Source organism: Vicugna pacos, chromosome 33 (genome assembly GCF_048564905.1).
Source record: "Vicugna pacos chromosome 33, VicPac4, whole genome shotgun sequence".
NCBI classification, from domain to species: domain Eukaryota; kingdom Metazoa; phylum Chordata; class Mammalia; order Artiodactyla; family Camelidae; genus Vicugna; species Vicugna pacos.
Window position 1 is genome coordinate 3,189,573 of NC_133019.1, and position 24,007 is coordinate 3,213,579.

Genomic DNA, 24,007 nt, shown 5'->3' on the forward strand with positions numbered 1-24,007 from the left:
ACCTGTTTCTACGTAACATCATCCCAGTGACCTCAGCCCCTTGTCTCCGCGCCAGACTTCACCCCCATCTCACAGCTCCTTGGACCCAAGCAAACTGCAACTGTCCCAGTCAGCCCTTTGACACAGAATGGCCTTCCCCAGCAGCCACCTGAAACCTCCCCGAGCCACCAAAACCCTGTCTTCCCTCCGTATCACCTCAGCTCTTCCAAGCTCAGAGGAAGCCCCTGGCCCGTCCTCCATATGGTCTGGTGTAGAGGGAGCTTAGTCCTTGGTCCTGGTGGGTTAGAAGGAACAGATAACATCAGGAAATGACATTCTAGTGATAAGAGGGAAGTATCTAAATTTGCATCTTCGCTTTTCCCATCAACTTTGACCGCCCCACCCCCTCCCTCCACTTAGCTTTCTCTCAAGATCCCTTCAAGCAGAAAGTGGCCTGGACAGACAGGATGCTACATGGAGCCCTTGTGTGATACAGAGAGGTGCCCGCTGGGAGGACTTGGGCCGCTGGGGCACGAGTAGGGCAAACGGGCTTCCAGCCCCTCCCGTTCCCTCGGCTGGCGTGCAGTCTGCACAGTGGCCTGCTTTTCCCAGCCGGTTCGTCAGCAACCGGGAGGCCAGGCTTACCGAAGCCTAAACAAGCACGCACACAGGCATGTCCTACACCAGACTCTTCCCTGCTGTGCACCAGTTTTGTCGAGACTGATCGGTGTGTGTTTCTGCAACTCTTCGTCTCCTTCCTTTTCTTATTCTCCCCCAAATGATCAAGGCCAAGTGTGCCCCCAGCAGTTGCTCACACCAGTCCAGCTGTGCCACCCCCACTGCCCGCATCTTCACCAGGCACACAGTCTGCCCTGGAGTTCAGCTGGCAGCAGAGCTGCTGATGTGCAAAGCAGAAAGGAATCCGGCTTGGCTCTTCCTTGCTGTGTGGGCCCGGCGAGGCTCACAGAATACATGCTTGTTTGTGTCTGGAAATCCAACAGCTGCAGCTCGGGGACGCAGAAAACAGATCCGTAGAGAGAGATCATGCTGTCATTTCCCCTGGCCAAGCACGACCACCCCTCCAGCCCAGAGAAGGGAAGGCTGCAGTTCCTCTGCTGGCTGTCCGCATCTTCGAGCTCGGGTTCCCAACAGAAATAGCACTGGTGCCTCCTCGTGGAGGTCCCCAGGGCCCTGGCTCGGCAGGTAACTTGGTAATTTATCTGCGTCCTCCGAGCTCCAGCCAGAAATATTTCAAAGGTGGTACATTAGCATCAAAGTTCATTTCCAGCCTTCCATCCTTAAGACAAGTGAGTCCCTGTCTGGGGTTTATTCTCTGCCCTTTATCTCCCTGTAGCTGACTGGAGGACTTGTTAACTTACTAAAGTACGCCACGTTACTGTTCCCTGAGCCACCTTAGCCCACCACCCCTCTCTCCTGGGGACGTTTTTCCCTGGGGGGGGCGGTCCTCCCACCAGCCCCGCCCCTTGCTCGCTGATGACGCCCACTAGGCTTTAGGCTCTCGGTGCTTGGGCGTTGCAACCAAGCGGGCCTCTTCCTCCGGACCGTCCTCCTCACCCGCGTCCAAACACGCAGTTCTTCTTGCTTTCCTCTGGTGGATCCCTCTTCATTTTCTCCAAACCTTCCCCCACCCTCCCACCACCACCAAGGGATAAAAAAAAAAAAAAAGACAGGTACAATAGGAAGGGTCCTAATAGTATGTTGGCTTTGCTTTGTCTTGATATATGCAACACGTGGTCCAGGCAAACGGAGAGAACGGCCTTGTCGCGACTGCCTTCGCGGGTCTGGGAGCCGCAAGGCGGTGCCGGGTGCCAGGCCTTCACACATGGCCCAAGACCTTCAGTGCCCAAGTCCCCCTGGTCGCTGGGAAAGAGGCTGCAGAGCACACAGCGACCTCTGCCCCACCAGCTGTGCCTCTCGGGCCTCCAAGCGCCCCTCCCCCGGGGGGAAGCGGGGGTCTCCCTGTGGCTGCTGGGGAATTGGGAGTGGTCTGTCTCTCAGGGTGGACAGAAATGCGGAATTTACCAGAGCGGACCAGACGTAGTGCTATCGTTGGATTTCCAGATTTCTGCGGCCACAGCCTCATCAATTCCTTTTGCCTCTAGGGTGAGTGGAACTTAATTACTGAATACACGGCCACAGTCAAACACAGGACAGGGTGAGCGCGGGGAAGGCTGCGCAGGCAGCACTGAGGCAAGGCTGAACCACCGTCCTGACGCCTGTCCTTCTTCACCCCGGCTCTGCGCTGTGCCGAGCGGAGAGACGTCTACCCCCGCAGCATCCCCCACCCCTGATTCCACCGTCCTTCAGACCGTTGCCACCCCACGGCCCTGAGCAGGCATTGCCCCTGGGTCCTAGTGTGACAGCAGGGGAGGGGGAGATGCCACAGCACCCCTGCCCTGGAGGAAGGTAACCAGGGGTTCACTGGCCCGTGGTGGCCCTCGGCTGCAGGACAATGTGTCCTTCTGAGAGAGGTCTCTCCTAGCACAGCACATTTCCCCGTGGTCCTTCAAGAAAGCTGCCCCCAGGACATGTCAGAGAAAGAGGGCACCAACCTAAGCTAACATTCTTGCTGGTTCAATCCAGGAAAGCACTGGAGACGCAGTGTGGTCAGATCGACCTTACATATGAAAAAACTGAACAGAACAAAATAACACGCGAGGGGCCCTAGAGGTTGGAGCCCTGAGCGAGCAGGGCGGTTGGGTGTGACCCTGCTGCTGCCCTGCCTCATGGGCCCCACGTCGGTCCCTCCAGGCACCTGTCTGCTTTCTAGGTTAACACTTCCCAACAGCGCGGCCAGACTTAGCCAAACAGGTGTGCCCCATTCCAGCCGGGTTCGCGCCTCTTCAGAGAGGGAACCTTCTCTCATATTCCGCTGGGGAGGGAGCGGGACTTCTCTGCGTAAAACTGAGTATCAGCCAGTCCACACCCCCAAAACTAGACTCCGCTCAAGTGTTGGGAAGAAAAAGATGAAACCCCGTGCACCAGCAGATCCTGAGCTGTGACGCCAGTGCTGGAGGAACACAGGAGCCTCCAAACCCACCTGTCTCTTAGGACATACTTTCCCTCGGGCCTTGGGCTCAGCAACGAGAGACAGGAAGGTTCTGGCTAGTTGTCCATCCCCACGAGCTGCCCAGCCTACCCCTGGCAGATACACAACAGCCCCAGGAAAGGAGGGCGCGGCAGAGTCTTCCCCAGTCCTCACCGTTCCTCATTCCAAACATCTTGTAAGTCCCAGGGGCACTGGAAGAGCTTGTCCTCAGCCAAACACAACTTCCTGTTTCTAAGAAAGGGAAGAAAATAATAGTTGAAAGGGTTCTTGGACACAGGAGATTTTGAGTTTCTGTAAACGCAAATGAATCAGACACATGTGGAATAAATTCCTCCGGAAGCAAGAAAAGAGGCTGTGAGTTCCTCTTGCTGGACCAGAAAGTGGGAAAAGGTTAGCTGAGACGGGAGGTGCGTCAGAGGCTGAAAGGACAGAGGAAAGCGGTGTGCATGTTGGATCAGAGAGAGGGTCTCGGCGATGACGAGGGTCAGTGCAGGCCTCCCAAGGCCACATCCTGAACTTGCTCGTTACTTAGAACTTCTCCACCTCTGAGGTCATAGATTTAAACATCCTGCTCCCCAGCCACAAGTTCTCATCCTTCCAGACCTCTCACTGCTCCCCTTACACTTATTCTAGGGAACTTCAGGTCCTTGACTGCCCGCACATACATGTGTCCCCCTTTCTCTGTCCTCTGTCTGTCTTTCTTCTCTCCTCGTGCTGCTTAGAGTCTGCGTTCCAGCATGAACTTGCCAACTCGATCTTGCCAACATTCCCAACTTCCCTGCCCCACCTGGTGCCCCACAGCAAGCCCACCCAGCCCCCGCCGCCCTCTGCCTCAGGCTCATCCCCACTGTGCTGACAACCGGGCCCCGGCTCCGAGCCCACGGGAGCCACTGTGAAGTCAGCACTTCCAGTGGAAACTCTGACGGGCAGCCTGAGCAGGCTTCCCTAGTCAGCTCTATGGCTGCTGCTCTGCAAAATCGTCCTCCGCTTTCTCCGCTCTCCTCTCAAACTCATGATCCTGCCACGAGAGGAAGACCTTGCCTCCTCCTCCTCCAAAGCAGAGCCCAACACTGCCTCTCCTGGGACAGAAGGAGAGAGGGGACACCGTCTCACTGCTGGCTGGTCCAGTTACAGACACAAATCCAGAGGAACACCAGATTCTGATTCTACCTTATTTTAGATAAGAGGCAGAATTCAACTGCTGTCAAGCCCATAGGAGAGTGAAGATTCAGACGATGATTTCTCGACCTTTAATCTCCCAGGTCCCCCAGGGCACAGCACATAGGGTTGGGGCATCCAGGAGCCCCCGTGGCTCAGCTTCCTGCCCCGTCATCCTCAGCCACCCAGAGTAATACCTTTCCTTGGGCTTGCTCCCTGCCATGATTTCTCAGCCGTTCCACTGTGTCTGCTTTCACTGCTGGGTGGAGCAGGACCCTCAGATCTCGGGGTAGAGGGAGGGAAGGTGGAGAAGTCTGCATGAGGACAGAACCAAGGACAGCAGACTTTCCACCACGCCAACCTCGGCTTCCTGCTCGGCTGTCCCTGGTGGGTTGTGATGCTGAAAGAATGTCCCCCTCCTCTCCAGCTTGAGTTATGTTACCAAAGACCCCTTCAGTTTTTCTAGCCTCCAAATGTACTAGATCTCAGAAAAGGGATGGGAATTAAAAAAAAAACAAAAACCCTGCCCCACAAGAGAATGAAGGTCGTCACACAAGAAGGCTGTTTCTTGCCACGGATCCTAAGGTCTCACCTGTATAGCTAGCCTTTTAAAATCCATCCTCTTTTCCTGTTTCTGTTACGTGTTAAGGAATTTCCCTCCCATCAGAATCAGTCCCTTCTAGATTCCACCTTTCAAGGTCCTCGGCTTGTATATATTCTTTTCTCTCCCCAAAATGTCCCTCTTCCTTTTCCTCCTCTCCCGACTTCAACAAACTCCTCCTTCTTCATAAAGTCCCAGGTTCACGGTCACTTCGTCAAAGAAACCCTCGGATTAGGTTAAACACCCCCATGGTGTTGTGCACTTTGCTTTTCAGACACTCAGCACACAGGCAGTTCCCTCCTGTCTTCACTGCAGGACCACACACTCCGCGAGGCCCTGGCCACACCTGTGTCCCCCTGCACCACTCAAGTCTGGCCTGGAGCCTGTCATACAGCAGGCACTTAACAAATGAGAAAAAAAAAGGATCAAGTTTTTTTCCAATCTTACAACCAATATATTTACACCTCCTCAAGTCCCTCTCTGCTCCTTCCATCCTCCTCACCCCTTAACAAGCCAGCTCTCTCCAACTGCCCACGGGACAGCCTTGCCAAGGCCATCAATGACCTTGTGCTAAGTCCTGCAGACCTTCCTCTCTCTGGTCTCCTTTGCAGATCCTGCCTCCGGTCACCCCTAACTTGCAGAGATCCTCGGGGCTCTCCTCGCTCTTCCTGGGTGGTCTCATGTGTGCCCGTGACTACAGGTATCTTCTGCTTGCTGATCACTCCCAAACTTAAGCCCTGAGGCTATGTCAGGGGTCCCCAACACCACCCCATCATTCAGAGATGTGCTCAAAGTCGCAAGACTCAGTGTGCGCCATGCTCATGGCTGAGATTTATGACAGAGACACAGCGAGGATGCCAAGTGGAATGAATCATAAGGGACAGAGACACGGATGGGTCCAGAGGCACCCACGTGAGGCTTCTGTGTGCTCTTCCTCCCCAGGGGCAGCACAGAGCTCACTAGTCCCCCAGCGATGAAAACACAGAGCTCAGGACCTTACTTGGGAGCTGGTCATGTAGGCACCGTATGCCGAGCACATACCCAACATTCCAGACTCCCAGAAGGAAAGTAGGTGTTCAGCATAAATCATACTGTCTGCACAAACATTCTAGGCACAGAAAACCAGCCTTATCAGTTAACCGGTGATGGGGACACTCTGAGAGCCAAGTTCCCAGACGCCAGCCAAGAGCCAGCCTTGCAATCAGGCCTTTCTAAGGACGGCAGCCTCAGGCCAGCTCTGTTGACTCCCTTCTGCACAGGCTGGATCTGTCTCCTGAGCCATGGGCCCTTCTGTTTCCAGCTTCCCCCCACACTCAGTGTCCTCGACTTCCCCTCTCCCAGTTGCTGGGCCTGTTACCTGTCTTCTGCTGCCCTCCCCCCACCCATCCTGCCCACTGGCCCTCACATGCACCCACTTCTCTCTAATTCCCCTGGCTCAGGACCCCACATACCCCAGGACAGCATCGACGGCCCTCGGACGTCTCTCCCTCCCATCTGAGTCTTACATTATTCAGAGTTATCTTTTAACACGAAAGTTGGATCACATCACTTCTCCACCTAAACCCTCTAGTGGCTCCCCATTGCACTGAGAACATAAATCTAAACCCCTTAACAAGACCTGCAAGTCCTCTTAGACCCGTCCCCAGGAGCAGGCCCTTCTCCCCCTCTGGTGCCGCTGTGTCTTGTCAGTTTCTCTCCAGCCCTTTCTCCTCCCAGCTTCACACGTGCCCTCCCTGAGCCTGCGACGCTCCTCCCTCTGCCCACGCCTTCTCTCTCCACCCATCCTTCAGGTCTCAGGTTGAAGGTCACGTCCTTGGAAGTCTTCCTCCGTCTTCCCTCGTCTGGGTGAGGCCCCGTTACTCACCCCCATGTCAGTAACTGTACATACATCCGTGTTAATGGCTCATTCCATGCCTCCCTCCCCTCCCCACCAGACCATTAGCTCCATGAGAGCAAGGATTCTGTGCTCACCCCAGGCTGCTGGAGCCAAAGCCCTGCCATCCGCATGGCTGCGTGCTTGGCTCCGTCAGGTCAGGCTGCCACAACAAAGTACCACACACTAGGGGCTTAAACAACAGAAAGCTGATGCTCGTGGTTCTGGAGGCTGGAAGCCCAAGGCCAGGGTGCAGTCGCGCAGTTCCCGGTGAGAACCCACTGCCTGGCTGGCAGACGGCCACCTTCTCGCTGAGTCCTCATGCAGCCTTTCCGTGGTGTGTGTGCGTGGAGAGCGAGCGAGAACTCCCTGGAAGTCCCGCCGTAACCCCCACTGCCTGTAGGATAATCCTCGAGACCTTAGCTCAGCATCTGAGCCTGCGGTAGCCCGGCCCTGCCTCTCGGTCCAGTGTCTCTCTCAGTGGGGCCCCCAGCAAGGCTCCCCCTCCTCTGAGGAGCTGAGGGAGAGAAAACACATCCTGGGGGAGAAAGGAGTCCCACTGTGAGCTGGAGGGAGGAGGCTGGGACCAGCACAGGGCTGCACTCGGCACTGGTGTCTGCAGTCACTCAGTCCCTCGCCGCCCTGGGCAGCTCTGGCCGGCTGCCGGCCCAGCACAGCATGGCCACGTGGGCACCAGAACAGCCTTGGCCACACGTGTGCGCGTCCTCCCCAAGTTCTGTGAGTGGTTAATGGGTGAGCATGGCCCGCGGCAGATCCACCACACGTTCTGCTCCTCTCCTCTCCTCTCCTCCCCACTGGGGAGCCCACCCCGACCTCCACGTCACGCGTGTTTCCGGCCCTGGCCCCTCTCCCACCCCGCTCGTCCTGCTCCCCGGACAACCGACGCTGCCCTTGGCTTGTTGGACGATCCAAGGGGATCCCTGTGGATAAACTGGTCCATCGTTCCTTTTGTCTGAATAGCCTCAATCTATCTATTGATGGAAATGAAATTTGAGAATGAACTTGCTAGAACTTCAGCCTCTGCCATATTCCAAATGGAAAGCTGACTTAAATGTCACATACACAGCAAAAGGGTTAGTGTATGGATGAGGAAAGCAGTAGACTGGGGGTTAGGTGATCTGGCTTTAAGTTCTGTGTCTGTCATTTATCAGCTAAGTTGAGCAAACCAGGCAGTCCCTCTGAGCCTCAGTTCCTTCATCTAGAAAATGTCCTGCCAACCTCAAATAACTTGTGTGAGAATTAAGTGAAAGAATGTTATGTGAGAGTGCTTTGCACATTATCACATGCTACAGAAACGTAGGAAATCCAACACCCTAAGTCTCAGGAGAGTGGGGGCATCACTTGCTGGAACGGTATTTTGGTTACAACCAGATTGCTGGGCTGGAGGAGGCTGGAGGCCAGGAAAGAGAAAGAAAAGCATAAAATTACCTAATTTAGTGAACATCAGAATTGGTAGCGTAAGTTCTCTGCGTGATGGCAAGTTAGGAGGGACAGAAGAGCAAACCTGGACGTGTCTGACTCAGTGGTCTGGGGCTTCACATCCAGCTCCTGGCTGGACGGTGGACCACACTCCTCACCCCTCAGAGTGCTGAGCCTTGGGAAGTAAACACAAGATCCAAGGATCAAAATATCCACTTTATTTTTTTACAATAGCAAAAAATTGGAAACTACCAAATGCCCATCCATATGGGACTAGTTAAATAAATTATGGAAATTCATTCAATGATATACTTTGCAGCCATTTAGAAGGTGGAAAAAAAAGACATTGAACTATATATGTATATATACATATATAGTATGCTACCAATTATGGGGAAATGTGTGATTTATTTGCTAATGTATGTTTAAAACACATCTGGAAGGACACACGAGACACTGTCAACACTGGTCGCCTGCAGAGAGGGACTAAGAAGCTGGGGGCAGGAGTGTGGAACGGTACATAGGCCCTTTTGTGCCTTTTGAATTTTAAACTGTGTGACTGTGAGACCACCTTGTGTGCACATGTGTGTGTGTGTGTGTGTGCGCATGTGCATGTGTCCATACCAGCTTTACTGGATTGGATCAGTGTCTTGAAGCTGAAGCCAATGGACTCTCTCCTTCTTGAGACTTAGGTCTCCACCCTAATTTCAGACCCCATGAGCCGCACATGCAGAAATCAAATCCAGACAGCAACACGCAGGACAAGAGCAACAGCACACATGCCGTCCGGCCCTGGGAAACACAGCCAAGGGCTGTGGACAGCAGTGCCTTTTTCCTAGTCTCAGCAGTGGGAAGAGAGGGACCGGACGTGTCTCCAACCAGATGGCCTTTCTCTGCTGTGTCAGCTCAAAGAGTGGGATGACAAGCATCCTCCCTAATGGTACAAGAAGAGTCAGCATCAGGTGGAGGAAGAAACGATGGGTCCCACGTGGGACACGGGTGGGGCTAGGGAGGCGGGCGCCAAGAAGGAAGCTGACGAAAGTCTGCAAAGCTGAGTTAAAGGATTAATTTAACTGAAAAGAATTAAGTGGTGTCACAGTGTCATGGGTCACATCCTCCGTGAGGGCCAGGAACACAAGTATTTTATATTGCACCCATTAGTGAGACGGAAGAGTAGAGGGGCACAGTTAGCGAGGATGCCGACGGGATGGGAGCGCGACGCCATCTGGTTCTCACGTAGCCCCTCCCTTTCCTGGTCCCTCACTATCCCTCCCTGAGTTCCCGCTCCCCACACGTAGAGAAATCTCTTGGTTTGGTGTGCCAGCGTTCTGTTTTACATTTGGATTTGCTCAGCCACCGCGTCTGCTTAGCCCATTTCTGCTTACGAGCTAAAGCGCCAAGAAACTACACGAGAAGAGCAGAGCCCGGGCAGGGTCAGAACTGCAGGAGACTCTGCCACCGAGTCTCCCGCGCCAAGACTGCCAGGAGAGCTCTGCAAATGGAATCGATCTGAATGTGGCTGATGAGAAACATGTGAACGAACGGAGCCAGCACAAACAGAAACCGCTGAGTTTCCCACCGCAGGAGCCTGGAGCGGCTTCCCCAAAGTTTCTACTCATACGCGTTTGCCTTTCCGTCATGAGGAGGACACATGCCTCTTCCCGGAAACGGCCCCAGATCGTGCTGATTAACCCTGAGCTCACAAGGCCCACACCCCGCAAGTCCCCTCAGCGCTCTGCGCTCCAGGCTGCCCTGTGGCCATCTGCCCTGGCTCCCCTGTTCGGTGCCTCTTTACAGGAGACAGGTGGGAGGCAGACTTTGTTCACAGGATGGTGCCTGCTCTTCCCTGGAATTTGAAAAGATTAATAAACCTCAGCCACTGACTAGGTGTGACCCCATCACCCCCGAATATAAGACCAAGATATCTCCCAAACGTAATCGAGGCGTCTGGGGCATTCTCCTGCAGTGTCTGCAGAGAAGCCTACCTGACTGTTTGAGTCAGTGTCATCACTCAGTGTAACACACCTCAGAGGACTATCCGCCTAGAGCTAAGAACAAAGGAGTCAGAAGGAAAGACCTGGACAGAGGTTGTCTAGCAAATCCTGCGGAGGAGAGCACCCCGCTTTTAACTAATACCTGCTCTCAGAGCCTAGCCTGCTGTGCTTCAGGTGGACAATCAGAACACTCCCAAGAGACAGCAACCTCAGGTGGGTGCTGTTTTGGCAGTGACCAGTTTCCTCTTCCTGATTCCATTTTCACCATGCAGCCTCTTCCGTCCTGAGAGCAGCTGGCCGGCTCCAGGGGCCCTAACACATAGTGGCCATTAGCTCCCCTGACACTGCGCTTTATCAGCCAGGCACTGCGAGTTCAGCTGGCATGATTTGGGGCAAATGCCACATGGGGATCTGGCGTCTGCGGAGCTTTGGTCTGGACCTGGGATGGAGGGTGACCGGCGTGCCGGGATTCAATATTTAGGAATCATCCAGCCACCAGTCCAGAAGCAACGAAAGCACTGGTCAGAGAGTGGTCCTGCTTGCTACTCTCTCTGAAGGATGACTTAGCTATGTGTTACTCTGAGCATAAACGTTACGCGGACCTTGATCCAGGAATTTAAACAGTGTCACCTACTGTAAACGCCAGCAAATGCCTTCTTGCTGAAGTCTGCTTTCAGGATGGGTTAGGGTTTCTCCTCTCCAAAAGTACTTCGGGGCACTGGATTTTAAACGCACAGTCAGATCTGCATTTCTTCTCTCATTTGCACGGCTCAGCCTTCCAAGCATCAGTACCAGCTTGTAAGGTTGAGGGAGCCCTCTGCTGTTGGCCTGGGTGTAGCTTCACAGCACACAGCAAGGAAAAGACCTTTTGAATCTGGAAACTGTAATCTGTCTCTAGACCCAGAGCAGACTTAAACTGTGAAAAGCTAGGCTCTAGAAATATCATTAATTTCCTCAAAGTATCCACACTGTTTCCAATTTTATTCTTTCAGAAAGTAGAAGGAAAAAACCGTCGGCCAGGAAGGGAGTTCCCATCCTATGCGTCCGATATGCACCGAGAGGACTACACACCTCTGTGCACAGGTGCACATGCGTGCGCACACTCTCCCGGGCCCTCTTCTCTCTCTCTACAGCTGCAGTGCCCCGATCCACTCCAGGACGGCTCTGCTGTGTGTGTGTCCTGCAGTAAAGGAGTGGGAATTGCCTGGGTGTATACAGAGTCTCAGAATCATGGGACTGGATGTAGGAACATTTACCCTTTGTGGCGTGTCCAGATGAAGGCCACAGCTTGAAAGAGGAATTCTTCCTGGCAGCTGTGGCCATGATAGTGGAGGTTAACAGCTTAACACCAAGGTGCAGTGCCCAATTCTGAAGTCTGAAAATTAACGGTGATCAAGGCGGGCTGCCTGCCAAGGCCTGCAGTGTGAATCCCAAGAGAAGCACCTTCTATTCTGAGACCTCGCTCAGTCCACGGCACGCTGTCCTGTGCTTGGATGCGTGTCCCGCCTTTTTGTCTGCATGCTTCTTTCTCTAGCACTTTTAATCCTAACCTTTCTGGAGGTTTCACCCCGTGGACAGGAATGACAGTTTACTCGCTGACCCATCTAACTCACCGAAAAGAACTGTCCTGAGGAAACACGGGTCAAATACCTGATCCGGACGTCACAGGAAGAACCCACGGTGTGACTTCCCTTGCCAAAAGCATCAAAGGAAAGGGAGAGGAAATGACAAACAGGATATCAAGCCTGGATGAAAGGAAACAAAAGAACAAGGTCCTTTTCCTTGAGACAGCTCCCCAGAAAGAAAGGATACAAGTGGAATCTCATGCCACACAACACAGCCGACACTGCCCATAACTACAAGCAGAGGAGCCGTCTCTGGAAAGTCAGAAGATCAAAAGGTCTTCAGTGCTCAGAATTCTTCAGTGACTCCCCAGTGCCTTTACGTTTCCTGCCATAATCCCTACTTGACCCAACACGTGTACACGTGCCTCACTCTCACTTGGGCAGTTAGATCACTTTTACCTCGTGTCTTCCTTACCCTAATGCTTCCTTCCCCATTTGTCAGGGGCCTGCCCATCCTTCAGGACTGAGCTCAAGTGTCCCATCCTCCAGGAAGGCTTCTCCAGCCCTCCCAGACAGATGAAACCTCTCTCTCCCCCGTGTTCCCAAAGGGTTGTGGGTCTAGCCTCCTCCCACCCCTACCGTTATAGTGCCTATGTACCATCTGATGGCTCAGTCCCCCTGCAGTTTACAAAGTGAGATCAAGCCACATACTCATTCCTGCACCTTCTCTCAAGTTCCCACCTCCACCAGGTCACTCCATGCCTCCCGCTCCCCATCCTCATTCCTCCTGCCAAGGGACTCTCATAGTGTCTTCCACATAGGAGATTCTCAACGCACTGCTTGTCCCATTAAATTCAGTTAATAATTATGAAGATTAGAAGAATACAGTTCATTCCAAAGGCAGAAGAAAAGCAGGACCATGGTACAAGGCAAGTGAGATACTACTTCGGAGCCTAAGTAACAAGAACTCTCATTTGTCAGTTCCCAGACGGCTCATCTTGAAGTTGCTCAAGACTCTTAACTTCTCCAGTTTAGGGACCCTGCCTTCTACACATGACCACAGAGGGCTGAGAACAATTTTTGTGCAACTGTGATTTAGGAACCACTCTTCACCCACCTTGCTCAGGACACCTTACTGCCATCTGCTAGACATTTGTCATAAAAACTATCCAAATATGCTATGAGCAGAGGACAAGTGCTGACCCCAGAGTTATGCCATGAACATCCCTAAGTAACCTTAGACATGAGAAGCTGCGCATATCCAATCAGTGTCCACCCATTAAGGTGGTCATCACAATGGCACACGGACTTTGGAGTCTGACCGACCTGAGTTCAAATCCAGATTAACCATTTTAACCTTTAATTTCTATGTCTCTAAAACAGAGCTAATAAAATCCCTCTTCACCAGGTCGCTTTTGAGACTACATGAGATTTTTGAATATCAAGTACTTAATGACACACAGCAAATGCTCAAGAAGTAGAAGCCATTCTTATCACAGTAATGCTTCTATAACCTAATATGTTTCTGAAAGTTCACTTTTGGAATTACCTTCAAAGCCCTTTTATAAGCTACATGCAAATATCATGGGGGTGTTTTCCCTAATTTTTTCGTATTCCTTATTTTGTGCCAAAATATTACCATATTTGAGTCTCCATTTCATGAATCAGATTTGGCTACAAATTATATTTAGAAGTTCACAAAAGTCCAATCTACTGTTTAAAGAAAAGTTTCACAATCACTGGCTATATATTTCAGTACTTATGGAATTCCACAGGCATTGTTCAAAACCCAAATGTTGTATGTGAAGGACTTACATCCGACACAAACATCCCAGACGAATTCTCCACAGTATCTAATAGCAGGTTAGACCACTATTCCTAGCTTAATTCAAATCATCAAGCACTTATTGAATAAGAGTATGAAGGCTACTGAGAGATGACAATTTTAACAATCAGGTCTTCTGAGTGCATAGCATAGAATCCCAAGAAACCTAAAACTGTGGAGGCAACCCTGCCTGGAAGTTGAGTCAAGCTGACATTCTAGATGGCTCCAGGGTACTTCAGTGGAGGACAGTCTCTGAGCTCCCTTCTGGACCTGAGGACAACGTTAATCATTACCTCATATTCCAATTTTCCACTGCTTAGGCAGAGAATGTCCTTGAAAGGTCACTGGAGTCACTTGCAGACACTGCCAAAGCTCTGCTTTTTCAAGAGTGGATTATTATTCATTCAGTCAATAAGCACATCCTGGCTCCTCTTTATGTAGCACTTAACACTAGGAGCTACAAGGTAGGTAATGTATGACCCCTGACCTCATGAGGCTTCCATTCTAGAGGAGACTAGAATCTAGAATTCCAGCATGAAATAGGTCAATTCTAATCGGTATATAAAATTACAAAGAATCTATCGTAAGTAACAGAATGACTCATCGAGTAGACAGAAGAAACAGTGCATGCGAGGGAGAGAAAGACACCTGTGGACGGGAGTAGTCATGGGGGCCCTAGAGTGAAACTCAGCCCTGCTGAATAGAAAGTTTTCCACAGGCAGAGAGAAGGGGAACTATTTACTCTAGGGGAGGGGACCACTACAATGATGGCACCGGGGCATAAGTAGCCTTGAAAACAGGAAGTGGACCGATACTCTTAAACAGAAGCCTAGTGAGGATGCAGTGGATGCAGGAAGGAAAGGTACTTTGTTGACCAGAATGTAAAGAATCTGAAAGGCAGGAATTCGTACCTAACCTACAGAGTCTGAGATGTGACCCTGTCCTGTGGTACACTGTGGAAAGCTGGGCCGGGGACACGGAAATGCTGAACTTTCAACGGGCCCTTCTGACGTGAGCTCAATAGTCAAAGAGATTCACAGGAGAGTGAGTCTAAATTTTCTGCCTTAAAAAAAATTGGGAGGATTAGCTGTACATTTTAGTCTTCCATGTTCACCTAGGCCTCTGACTGAGGGTCACCGGTCATGGACAGCTGAAGCAGGAAAAGCCAAAGAAACTCAGAGCTGCTGGCGGCTGGAAAGAAATTGTTCCTGGCAAGGAAATCTGCCCCCTCTATGCCTGGGATAAAGCGGTGGGATTAGGTGGTTTGCTGGGCCCCACGGCATGGTCCGTGGTGCTGTCAGCAGCCTTTCATCAAAATATGACGTTGCAGCACGCAGCAGTGGCTGGTTTATGTTCTGGATGTGAAACGCGGGCTTACGTGTCCCTCTATTTATACGTGCGCCCAGGCTTGCTGGATGACTGCCATTCCATTCAAGGGAGGTAAAATAAAACCCTCTCATGTAGCACGCTGAGACATACACCACACATTCCTGGAAGCAGCAGGCAAGAAAGGGTCTGACCTCCAACCACAAAAAGGAATCCAGTAGAGAAACCACACAGTGACCACAAAGAGAAATCCATCCTCAGAGTGTGGAAAGCTGGTGCTGGTAAAAGCAGTAGGTGGGATTTTGCACAAACCACACCAGTTTTGAAGGACGGGAAGGCAGGCTGAAGGGCACTGGGGGTACCACCTGTCCCATTTCCATCAGTTTCACTGTCAAACTCCTGTCATGTTGAAATCCTTGCATCGAGAGACCATGCGGTTACACAGACGTCACTCCCTGATGCCTCAGGCACATCCTACAACAGAGACTAACCCAGTTTCAACCCAAAGGAAAGCAGATTGCAGAAGTCAACACAGTTGTTTGTGTGGGAAATGGTTCCTAGACATACAACCAGTAGGCGGCGTCCCTGGACAAAATCCACTACTTGGTGGACTTTCAGTTCCAAACACCAGCCTTCCATTCCTCTCAAATTCTCCACTCCTGAGCATTTATAGACCTGCCCATATTTTATTAGCCACCTCCTTCCTAATGCTCTCCCTGGTTCCTAGGACTGAACGCTGCCTCTTCTAAACTTGTGCTAATCTCACGGCACTTCTCAAGTATCTCGTTTTTTAGCTAATTATTTACATACACATCTTTTTCCCGGACTAGTTTGTAAACTCCTCTGGGCGAGATATAATCTGCCTTCTCCCCTACATCACCTTAAACACCAGAGATATTCAATAAACTCTTACTGAAAATATATACCAACATATTTTGTATAGTTGGGAACCTACAAACCACCTAGAGAAAAAAAAAAACGGAAACCATCGAAGATTTCTGAGTGGGAGACCAGTTAGGAGACAACCGCCACAGTTCAAGGGACAGCTCGCGAGCACGTGAACCAGGTGGGGAGGGGCAGTGGAGGCATGAGGCCCCCATACATGTTGCTGACTCCGTCACTGGCTTGTAGAGCCAAGTGGCTGGCGGAAGGAAAGCACAAACACCCTCGCAAGGTGAAGGTCACAGTGCAAGTAGTGTTGCTGTTTGTCCAAACTCTAACTTACTTGCTCTGAACAGATCGCTGGGTATTAAAGCCAGCACTATTCGAATAAAAAAGCAGAGGGACAGTCAGGTTTGGGGGAGTGACCACCAACGTTCAGGGTAAGAAGCAAACATAAGGACTCTTCCCTCCAGCCCCCACACCTCTGCCCCTTCCTTCCATCCCCACAATCATGCCAGCCAGTCCTCTCGTCTCCTTAGCTCTCTGACCCCGTGAGTTAAATGCTCACTAACTGTCCCTTGAGCTGTGGCCGTTGTCTTCTAGTTGGTCATTCACTCAAATATCTTTGACCGTTTCCAATTTTTTTCCTAGGTGATTTATAGTTTCCCCAGCATATCCCATACATTCCCTCCCCCAGATCTCTGCTCAGGCCTTTGCTGGGCCTGTGGAATAGTCTCCCCCATGTCTGCCTATCCAAATTTTATTTATGCTTCAAAACTCAGTTTAACCACTTTATCCTTCTGAGTCTTCCCTGAAATCTCTTCCCGGAAGCAATTTCTCTTTTTCTGAACTCTCAGAGCACTTAGCACCTTTCTTACTGTATTTAGCACACTCTGTGTTACAGTTTTCCATGCATGTCTTTGCTCTCCAATTAAAATGGAAATTCCTGAGGACATAAACTTTTATCTTATCTCCCACAGTATCGTGCATTGTTAATTTCATATACTATGTCCTCAAAGAATATTTGTTCAATGAAGGAATGTATGAATGAATGAGGATATAAAGCAATATAAATAAATGAATGAATGGGGTGGATTGTCAGTATTTCCCAGATTTAAGGAAAAGGAAAGTCACTCCAGATATTTATTGAACCTCTTACCTTTACTATATTAGCTATTATTAATAATCAGCTATTATTAGCCTCATTTTATAGACAAAGCAACTAAGGCTGATGCAGACTAAATGCCTTATGGAAATCACACTGCCCAATGCAGTGCTCTTTATTCTATACCTTCTGGTCAATACTAGTCTCTGTTTAATGTCTGGCACATATATCATGGGATTATCTTCAAGAAGACCAGAAAAGATACCCTGGTTTTTTATTTCCTTCTCATTCACCCCTTTTTAGTCCTATGCCTTCATAGAGGGTACAGATGAACACTTACTTATAATAGGAAGATGTCCTACTCATTATAAACAAGGCAGACATGATCTAAATTCATCCAAAAATCAAAAGACTTCTAAGATCAAAAGTAATTCCCAGATTAGAGTCTATGGACATTATAAGGAGGGAACTTTTATCAAAGGAAACAGCCTAATTGGGCAGAAATCAATCAACCACAGGTGCCTCCGTCAGCAGGCAGGGCCAGGAAAATAGCTGTCTGCAAGTGTGGCCGCAACACCACCACGAACTCGTTGGTAGATGGCTCCCTGGACTTGGTTCAGAGCCCACAAATGAAATTCTCAGGGCAAGCTTAGTCTTCTTGCTGCTGGCAAACAGCCACAGAACATTCCAACACCCTGGGTTCCACCAGGAAGCAGGCATCAAACCAGAAGAGCGAGTACCAGCTTCAAGGGACAAAGGGAACCTGGCTTGGAAGAGGCCCCAGGCTGCAAGAAGCGTGAAGACGACTAAAGAGGCTGACTGTGCTAGAGCAGGAAGAGTTAAGTCGCTCCCAAGCATCTCTGGCAAACGTTTTCACAGTTTGGTTTGTGAACAGCAGTTCCTGACAAAAGCTCAGAAAGAAGATAGTAGCTATTAACGCCCTTTGGGCTGAGGCCTGCAACTCTTTTGACAGTCTTTCCGCATGTTAGACAAAGGTGTGCAGAAAATCAGAAAAATGTACAGGCGGGGGTGGGTAGAGGTGCAGCCTGGAATCATAAGGTAGTTCTCACCTGGCCTTTCTAAGAGATAAAAAGCTAAAAGGTCTTGTGCCTCTATTTTCCCAACTGTGAAGTGGGTTTTCCTGGACTGGGACTGCTGTGCTTGTATGTAAAATACCAAATCTACACTCTGAGCATTGGCCAAATGTCTTCAAGCCACTTCAGCCTGGAATGAGAACCCTGACAGTCATTTCAAGGCTCAGTTCTCACAGGGAGTAAGAGCCTTCCTCTCCCGACTCGTCCAGTATCAGCTGGACACCGCGCCATTCCCCTGGCCAGGGACCCCGCTGGTGCCCCACTCTGGGCTGAGAGGCCACGCGGCTGGAAGCACTGGAGTGGCGCTCTGCTGCTCCCCCCGACACCCTCCTCGCCAGGGGGTGGGAACCTGCTCTGCTCAGATTGTATCCGGTCTCTTCTTAGACTCCCACGTCGTATCTGACGGGCTCCTGTAGTTCCTTAAGGTTCCTTGAAGGGTTGGGGTAAAAGACCATTCAAAAGGCCTTTCACCATGTTTACACTCTTCTAAAGTGTCCTTATCTTGATGTTGAGGCATTTTTAAACATAATCACCATGCCTTCATCACACTTATCAAAAATAACTTAATGTCCTCTCCTCCCAATCCCTATGCATATTTCCTTGGTTTTCCCAGTCCTTTTATTGTCCATTTGTTTGAATCGGGATCCAAACAAGGGCCACAAGATGCGTGCGGCTGTACCTGTTCTCAGTCTATTTTATCCGATAATAACTCACCCTCCCTTTTTCTCTAACACCCTTTTTGTTACAGCATAACGCGTATTTGTTGGAGAATCTGGGTCATTTCTTTTACAGGATGTCCCACCTTTTGGATTTAGCCAGTTGTATCTTTGTCATTTAAGTAGTTCTTCTACCTTTCATATTTCCAATAAACTAACAGCAGTTTTAATGACTTGATTAAAATCAAGTTCAATGTTTTCAGCAAGAAACATTGTAAGAGATACTTCCTGTTGCATCACCTCACAGAATGTTTGTGTTGTCCCACTTTTAGGGAGGCTAAGACTGATCACAGGGTGTAGGTGGCGTCAGCCTGGCCCTTCCTTTATAATGTTCCCCGCTGACACTTCAGCTAATAGTTTTAGCCTCATTAATGAATGTTGCCTAGGTCAATTCTTTCTTTACAGGTTGAAAATGGTGTGTTTTTTGAAAATTCTAGCATTCCTTCTGCATTTATTAGTTGGAATTCTTCTATTATAGCGCCTACTTTTATCAAAGATTCATTTACCCCAAAATACAGCTGGCATAGGAAAGATAAAATAAATACTTTCTCATTATTTATTCATTTTCAGAATAAATTATTACCCTAGCAACTTCCAATGGCAAGCTATTAGGTTGTCTGGGGAGTTTTTTGACTGTTTGTTTCATTATGAACTCATGACTTTTATGTATTTGATAGGTTTTAATTCATTGTAGTTATTATTCTTTTTGATGCAGAAATTGCCCTACCTTCAAAGTAGTTCCTGTTTTGTTTTGACAGGATCTCAGATAGTCTGGGAGAGATTCCTTACACAACAAGTTGTTCATGGCTCATTGTGCAGATTTCTTGCCCCAGACCTGGGAAATGGTATTCAGAGACCCACTTCAGGACTTTTTTTAAATTAAGCATTGCAAACATAATTGAGACTTCCTGTGTGGACATTTCTGGGATCTCACTGCTCTTCTTTTTCTGTTGGAGGTAAATACTACCATGAACATGTTATCACTCTTGTTTGAAGTTTTTATTCTTTTACTACATATTCTGTATACATGCACATTAAATGACATTATTTTGCATATATTTTAAGTCTTATAGAATGGTATCGCACGATACATATCTTATTTCAACAAGTCTTTTTCCACATAATAGTATATTTTTTATATTTGGTAGATATATTGGTGGTTCATATTAACTGCTGCATGTTATTTCATGGTATAAGTATACCATAATTTTTTTCCTGTTAATGAATTCTTTGGTTTTCACATTTTGCTACTACAAGCAACACTGCAATGAATATTCTTGAGCACACCTCACCGTGCACAACATGAGGATCTCCCTAGTGTATATTTCTAGATGTGAAACTACTCGGTCAGAGTATGAGCACCTTCAAATTTACTAGGTATTTCCAAATTGCTCTCCAAAATGGTTGTGCAAATTTATACTTCCACCAGCAGTGTACAAAAGTTCCCATTTCCTTCCCACGTCCTCACTCAAACTTGGTATTACCAGACCTTTTAATTTGTCGGGTGATTTCTCCGTGCATTTTAATTTGTGCTTCTCTGACTGCTGGTGAGGCTGAGATTCTTCTTGTGTGTGTGCTGGTCCTTGGGTTGATGTTTCTACTGAGTCTGACAACATAGTGGTTAAGACCATAGGAACTGGAGCCAGACTCCTAGGCACAAAGTCAGCTCCATTGCTTAACTGTAAGTGACATTAAGCATGCTATTTAACCCTTTCTGTGCCTGTTTCTTCATCTGTAAAGGGGGTATGATAAACACCTATGTCACAGGGATATAGTGAAGATTAAATGGGTTGACATATGTCAGGTGCTTAGGATAGTGCCCGGCTGGCCTCCTCCTTATCATCGTTACTGGTTTGTAGGGGGTCTTCCTCTACACTGGATGCTCTTCCCTTGTCAGATTTCGCATTTTAAATACCTTTTCCCAAGTGTCTGCAATTCGTCTTTTTTAGTTTGTTTTTGGTCTTTTTTGTTACTCCAGAAAATTTAATACTAACATAATGTAATAAAAAATTTATCCTTGCTGAACACTGGAATTTGACACAACATTGTAAGATGATTATAAATCAATAAAAAATGTTAAAAAAAATGTATCCTTACTTTTTCCTATACAGTTTGAGATTTTTGGTGTAAATGATAAGAAGTCTTTCTGTACACAAAGACCTATAGTTTCTTCTAAAATTTCATTTTCTTTAACTTGGATTTAAATCCACCTGTGATGTAAGAGAGGGACCCAATTTTGTGTTTTTCATACAGATAGTCAATTTTCCAAGCACCATCGATTGAACAGTCATTGTTTTCCCATTTTTTAATGCTCCTACCTGTACCATATATCATGTCCAGATATGTGTGAGTGTGTTTCTGGGTTTCCTATCCTGTTTCATTGGTTTATTTTCCAATTCTTGCACCATGCCACTCTGTCCTAGTTTCTAAGGTTTATTTAAAAGTAAGTCTTCATACCTCATAGAACAAGTCCCACCTCTCTCTTTTTTTAAAAAACGGAATCCGAGTTCTTGGCCCTCGGCTTCTCCACAAAGTCTCCTAGAGCTTAAAGGACAGTGCAGACTGTGTCTAACACCTGAGAGATCCGAACAACGATTTAAAATGATGAGAAATCTGGACTGGCTGGTGGCTGCTCTGATGGCAGAGCAAAGGGAGGCATGAGGGAGATCCCACATTCCCAGCATTTTCAGAGGAAAGTATGGAGATGTTTCCCGTGGGCCATAAGAAGAGAGTATTTGCCTTTGTGGGATCATCTTAGGTCCACGTAAGAGGTACAGCTTCTTACTATAAAGAACTAAAGTTGCTATGAGAGGAATCCAAGTAACCAGGTGGAAAAGATGCATTCTCCCACATGAATGAAATTGCAGATGAGAGATTCCCAGAAATAGGTGGTCTCCAAGAAAGTCCACAGGAAACCTCCATAACAGAAAAAATCAGCTTTAAACTTCTGCCCAGTCCAGGGTATTTTGATACCAGCTCATAACAGTGCTGGACAAGTAGGACCTTTCCTATTGCTTCCCTCCTTTCCCCTGCTTCAACCAGTAACTAGAGGAACCAGAGACCACCTAATGAGCGCACAGGGAGGAACAGAAAACCCAGTCGAGGACACAGATGAGACACATGCCATGCTATCTGTTCCCACTGCAAGGTTCCACCTGCTGAAGATTCAGGCTGGGATGAGGATAAGCTTTAACTTTGTAATGCTGGAAACTTTGACTATTATCTGAGATTAGACATCTTAATTCATAAACTGAGACTGTTTTTCATGATCAAAAGACTTTTTACGGAGTGAACAAAAAATTGAATGATTCTTTATTTGTTCAGGAGCAAGAAAGAATTAGCTCCACAATTCAGCTCGCGAGGGCAACAGCAAGAGGAAAATAATGACACTGCGTGACTGTACCCCATGCGACCTATTCATCTGAAGTCTCAGATACCTATTATCTTCATTACACTGCTGAATTAAATTTGCTAATATTTTATTTAGGAATCTTGCACCAACATTCTTAAGTGTGGTTAAGAGATAATCTTCTTGTTTCGTCCTCATCAGCTTTGGTATCAAATTTATACTAACTTCATAAAAAGATCTGGGTAGCCTTCCCCCTTTTTTGTCATCTGAAGCAGGTACAATATAAGGATTGCATATTTGTTGATGACTTTGTGAAACTTGTCTCCAAAACAATATGAGCCTGATTTGGAGGTGAGTTTAGGGGACAGAATAATATAATCTGTAATTCCACTCAGGTACAGATAAGGTCCCAGTTGCCTGGAAGTTAACCAAGGGTTGGGTACCACTGTCCCCATGCACAGCGGGAACTTCACTGTCCTCTCAGGACACCTCAGGAAGCACAGATGGCCGGGGGCTCACAGTTGAGGGAGAATGTCAGTGTGAATTTGGATGTCAAATTTTAGTAAAGCTGGATTTCTTTTTCTTTTTAAATAGAAATTAAATAGAAGTTGAAGGGAAAAATATTGCCTCCACATACACCAGTGGAACCTCTAGCGCACCCCACCTTTGGAGACTACTGAGCCAGAGGGTGGACTGAGCATGACTCTCAGCTAGAGCAGTCCTGGCAGAGCCTCTTCGGAGGAAGGAGACGCAGGAAGAGGGCTGGCACTGGGCAGCGGCCGCGGCAGGTTTAACCCACAGGAGGCAGGACAACATCGTGCGCTTTCAAACTAGTCTGATCATAAGAATCCCTGAACACACCTGTTAACAAAAGAGACTCCCACACTTTAGCCCAGACTTTTTGAATCAGAACCTCTATGGATGGGGAGAGGGGCTTGAGAACCTGCGTTTTTATTGTAATAACCATTCCATAAAGTCTTGCCCATTTGGGCAGGTTTGGGAAACACACAAAAGGAGAATAGGCAAGCGCCCTGGAGTTAGGCCAGAACTGAATAATGACTCACTCTTTAATGGTTGTGGGGCTGAGGGCATCCCATTTACTCTCCCTGTGCCTCTATGCCCTTATTTAGAAAGGGGGGTTAGTCGTACCTCCCTGTAGGGTAGCTGTAAGCATTAGATGAGAGGACACACTCTCACGTAAAACAGTCCGCATAACGCCCAGCACATGGTAAATGGTCACTTTTTTCACAGACAGGGTTCTGGGAGAAGATGTGAGGCTTAAATTTTCAACCTACAAAGACATTCATTCCTGAGGTTAAGATGAAGGGACAGTGCATCAGTTTTTCCTGTTTGTTCAGCATTCAAGTCCCATTTCTCTGGAAACCCAGACTGTTTTCCTCGGAGAATCACCACCACCTTCCAGTGCTAGTTCTTATGGTTCAGGTTGATGGATCTGACCCTGCCTTTCATCTCCAGGGCTGAGTGTGATCAAGGCGTGGCCAATCAGCATACCCCACTCCCCATGGCCATCATGACTGGTTCTGAATGAGGGGCATGACCCAAGCTGGTCCAGTGAAATTCAATCTCGGACTCTGATTAGAGCCAGGAGCCTGGAGCTGAGCTGCCAGCTGCTGTCCTGCCAGAGGAAGGGAGGGCCCACCTGAGAGCACAATTGTAGCTGAGAGCTGTGGGGAGCATGAGGCCAAAGCTCGAAGATATTTCTGAGCCCTGGAATCTGCGCACATTGAAGCAGTTCCATCCTGGGACTTTTTTCAGCTATGTGAGCCAATAAAATTCTTTACCTAAGATAGTTTGAGTTAAATTTTCTGTTACTTGCATTCAAGAAGATCTCGACAATGATTTTTTAAGCATTTTGTCTATTTTAGTCTCCAACTTACTGTGTAATCATGTAAACCCCTTTCTTGTCTGATACATTTCCTAACTTTATTAGGAACAAGCAACCCCACGGCCTTAACATTTAGACTTGATGGATAATGGAAATTGCTAAGGCGTGATCACTCTCTCGGGAT

At 48.5% G+C, this 24,007-nt stretch overlaps 1 long non-coding RNA gene across 4 annotated transcripts in view; it reads right to left on the bottom strand.

Moving 5' to 3' along the window:
- LOC116276707 (uncharacterized) overlaps positions 1 to 24,007 on the bottom strand; it is an 85,802-nt gene that overhangs the window by 30,408 nt on the left and 31,387 nt on the right. For all 4 annotated transcript variants that reach the window (XR_012066688.1, XR_012066690.1, XR_012066689.1 and 1 more), the window contains 2 exons: positions 3,203 to 3,280; positions 196 to 274 (listed from right to left, as the gene is read on the bottom strand). This is a non-coding gene — a long non-coding RNA (uncharacterized lncRNA). The remainder of the gene's footprint in view (positions 1 to 195; positions 275 to 3,202; positions 3,281 to 24,007) is intronic.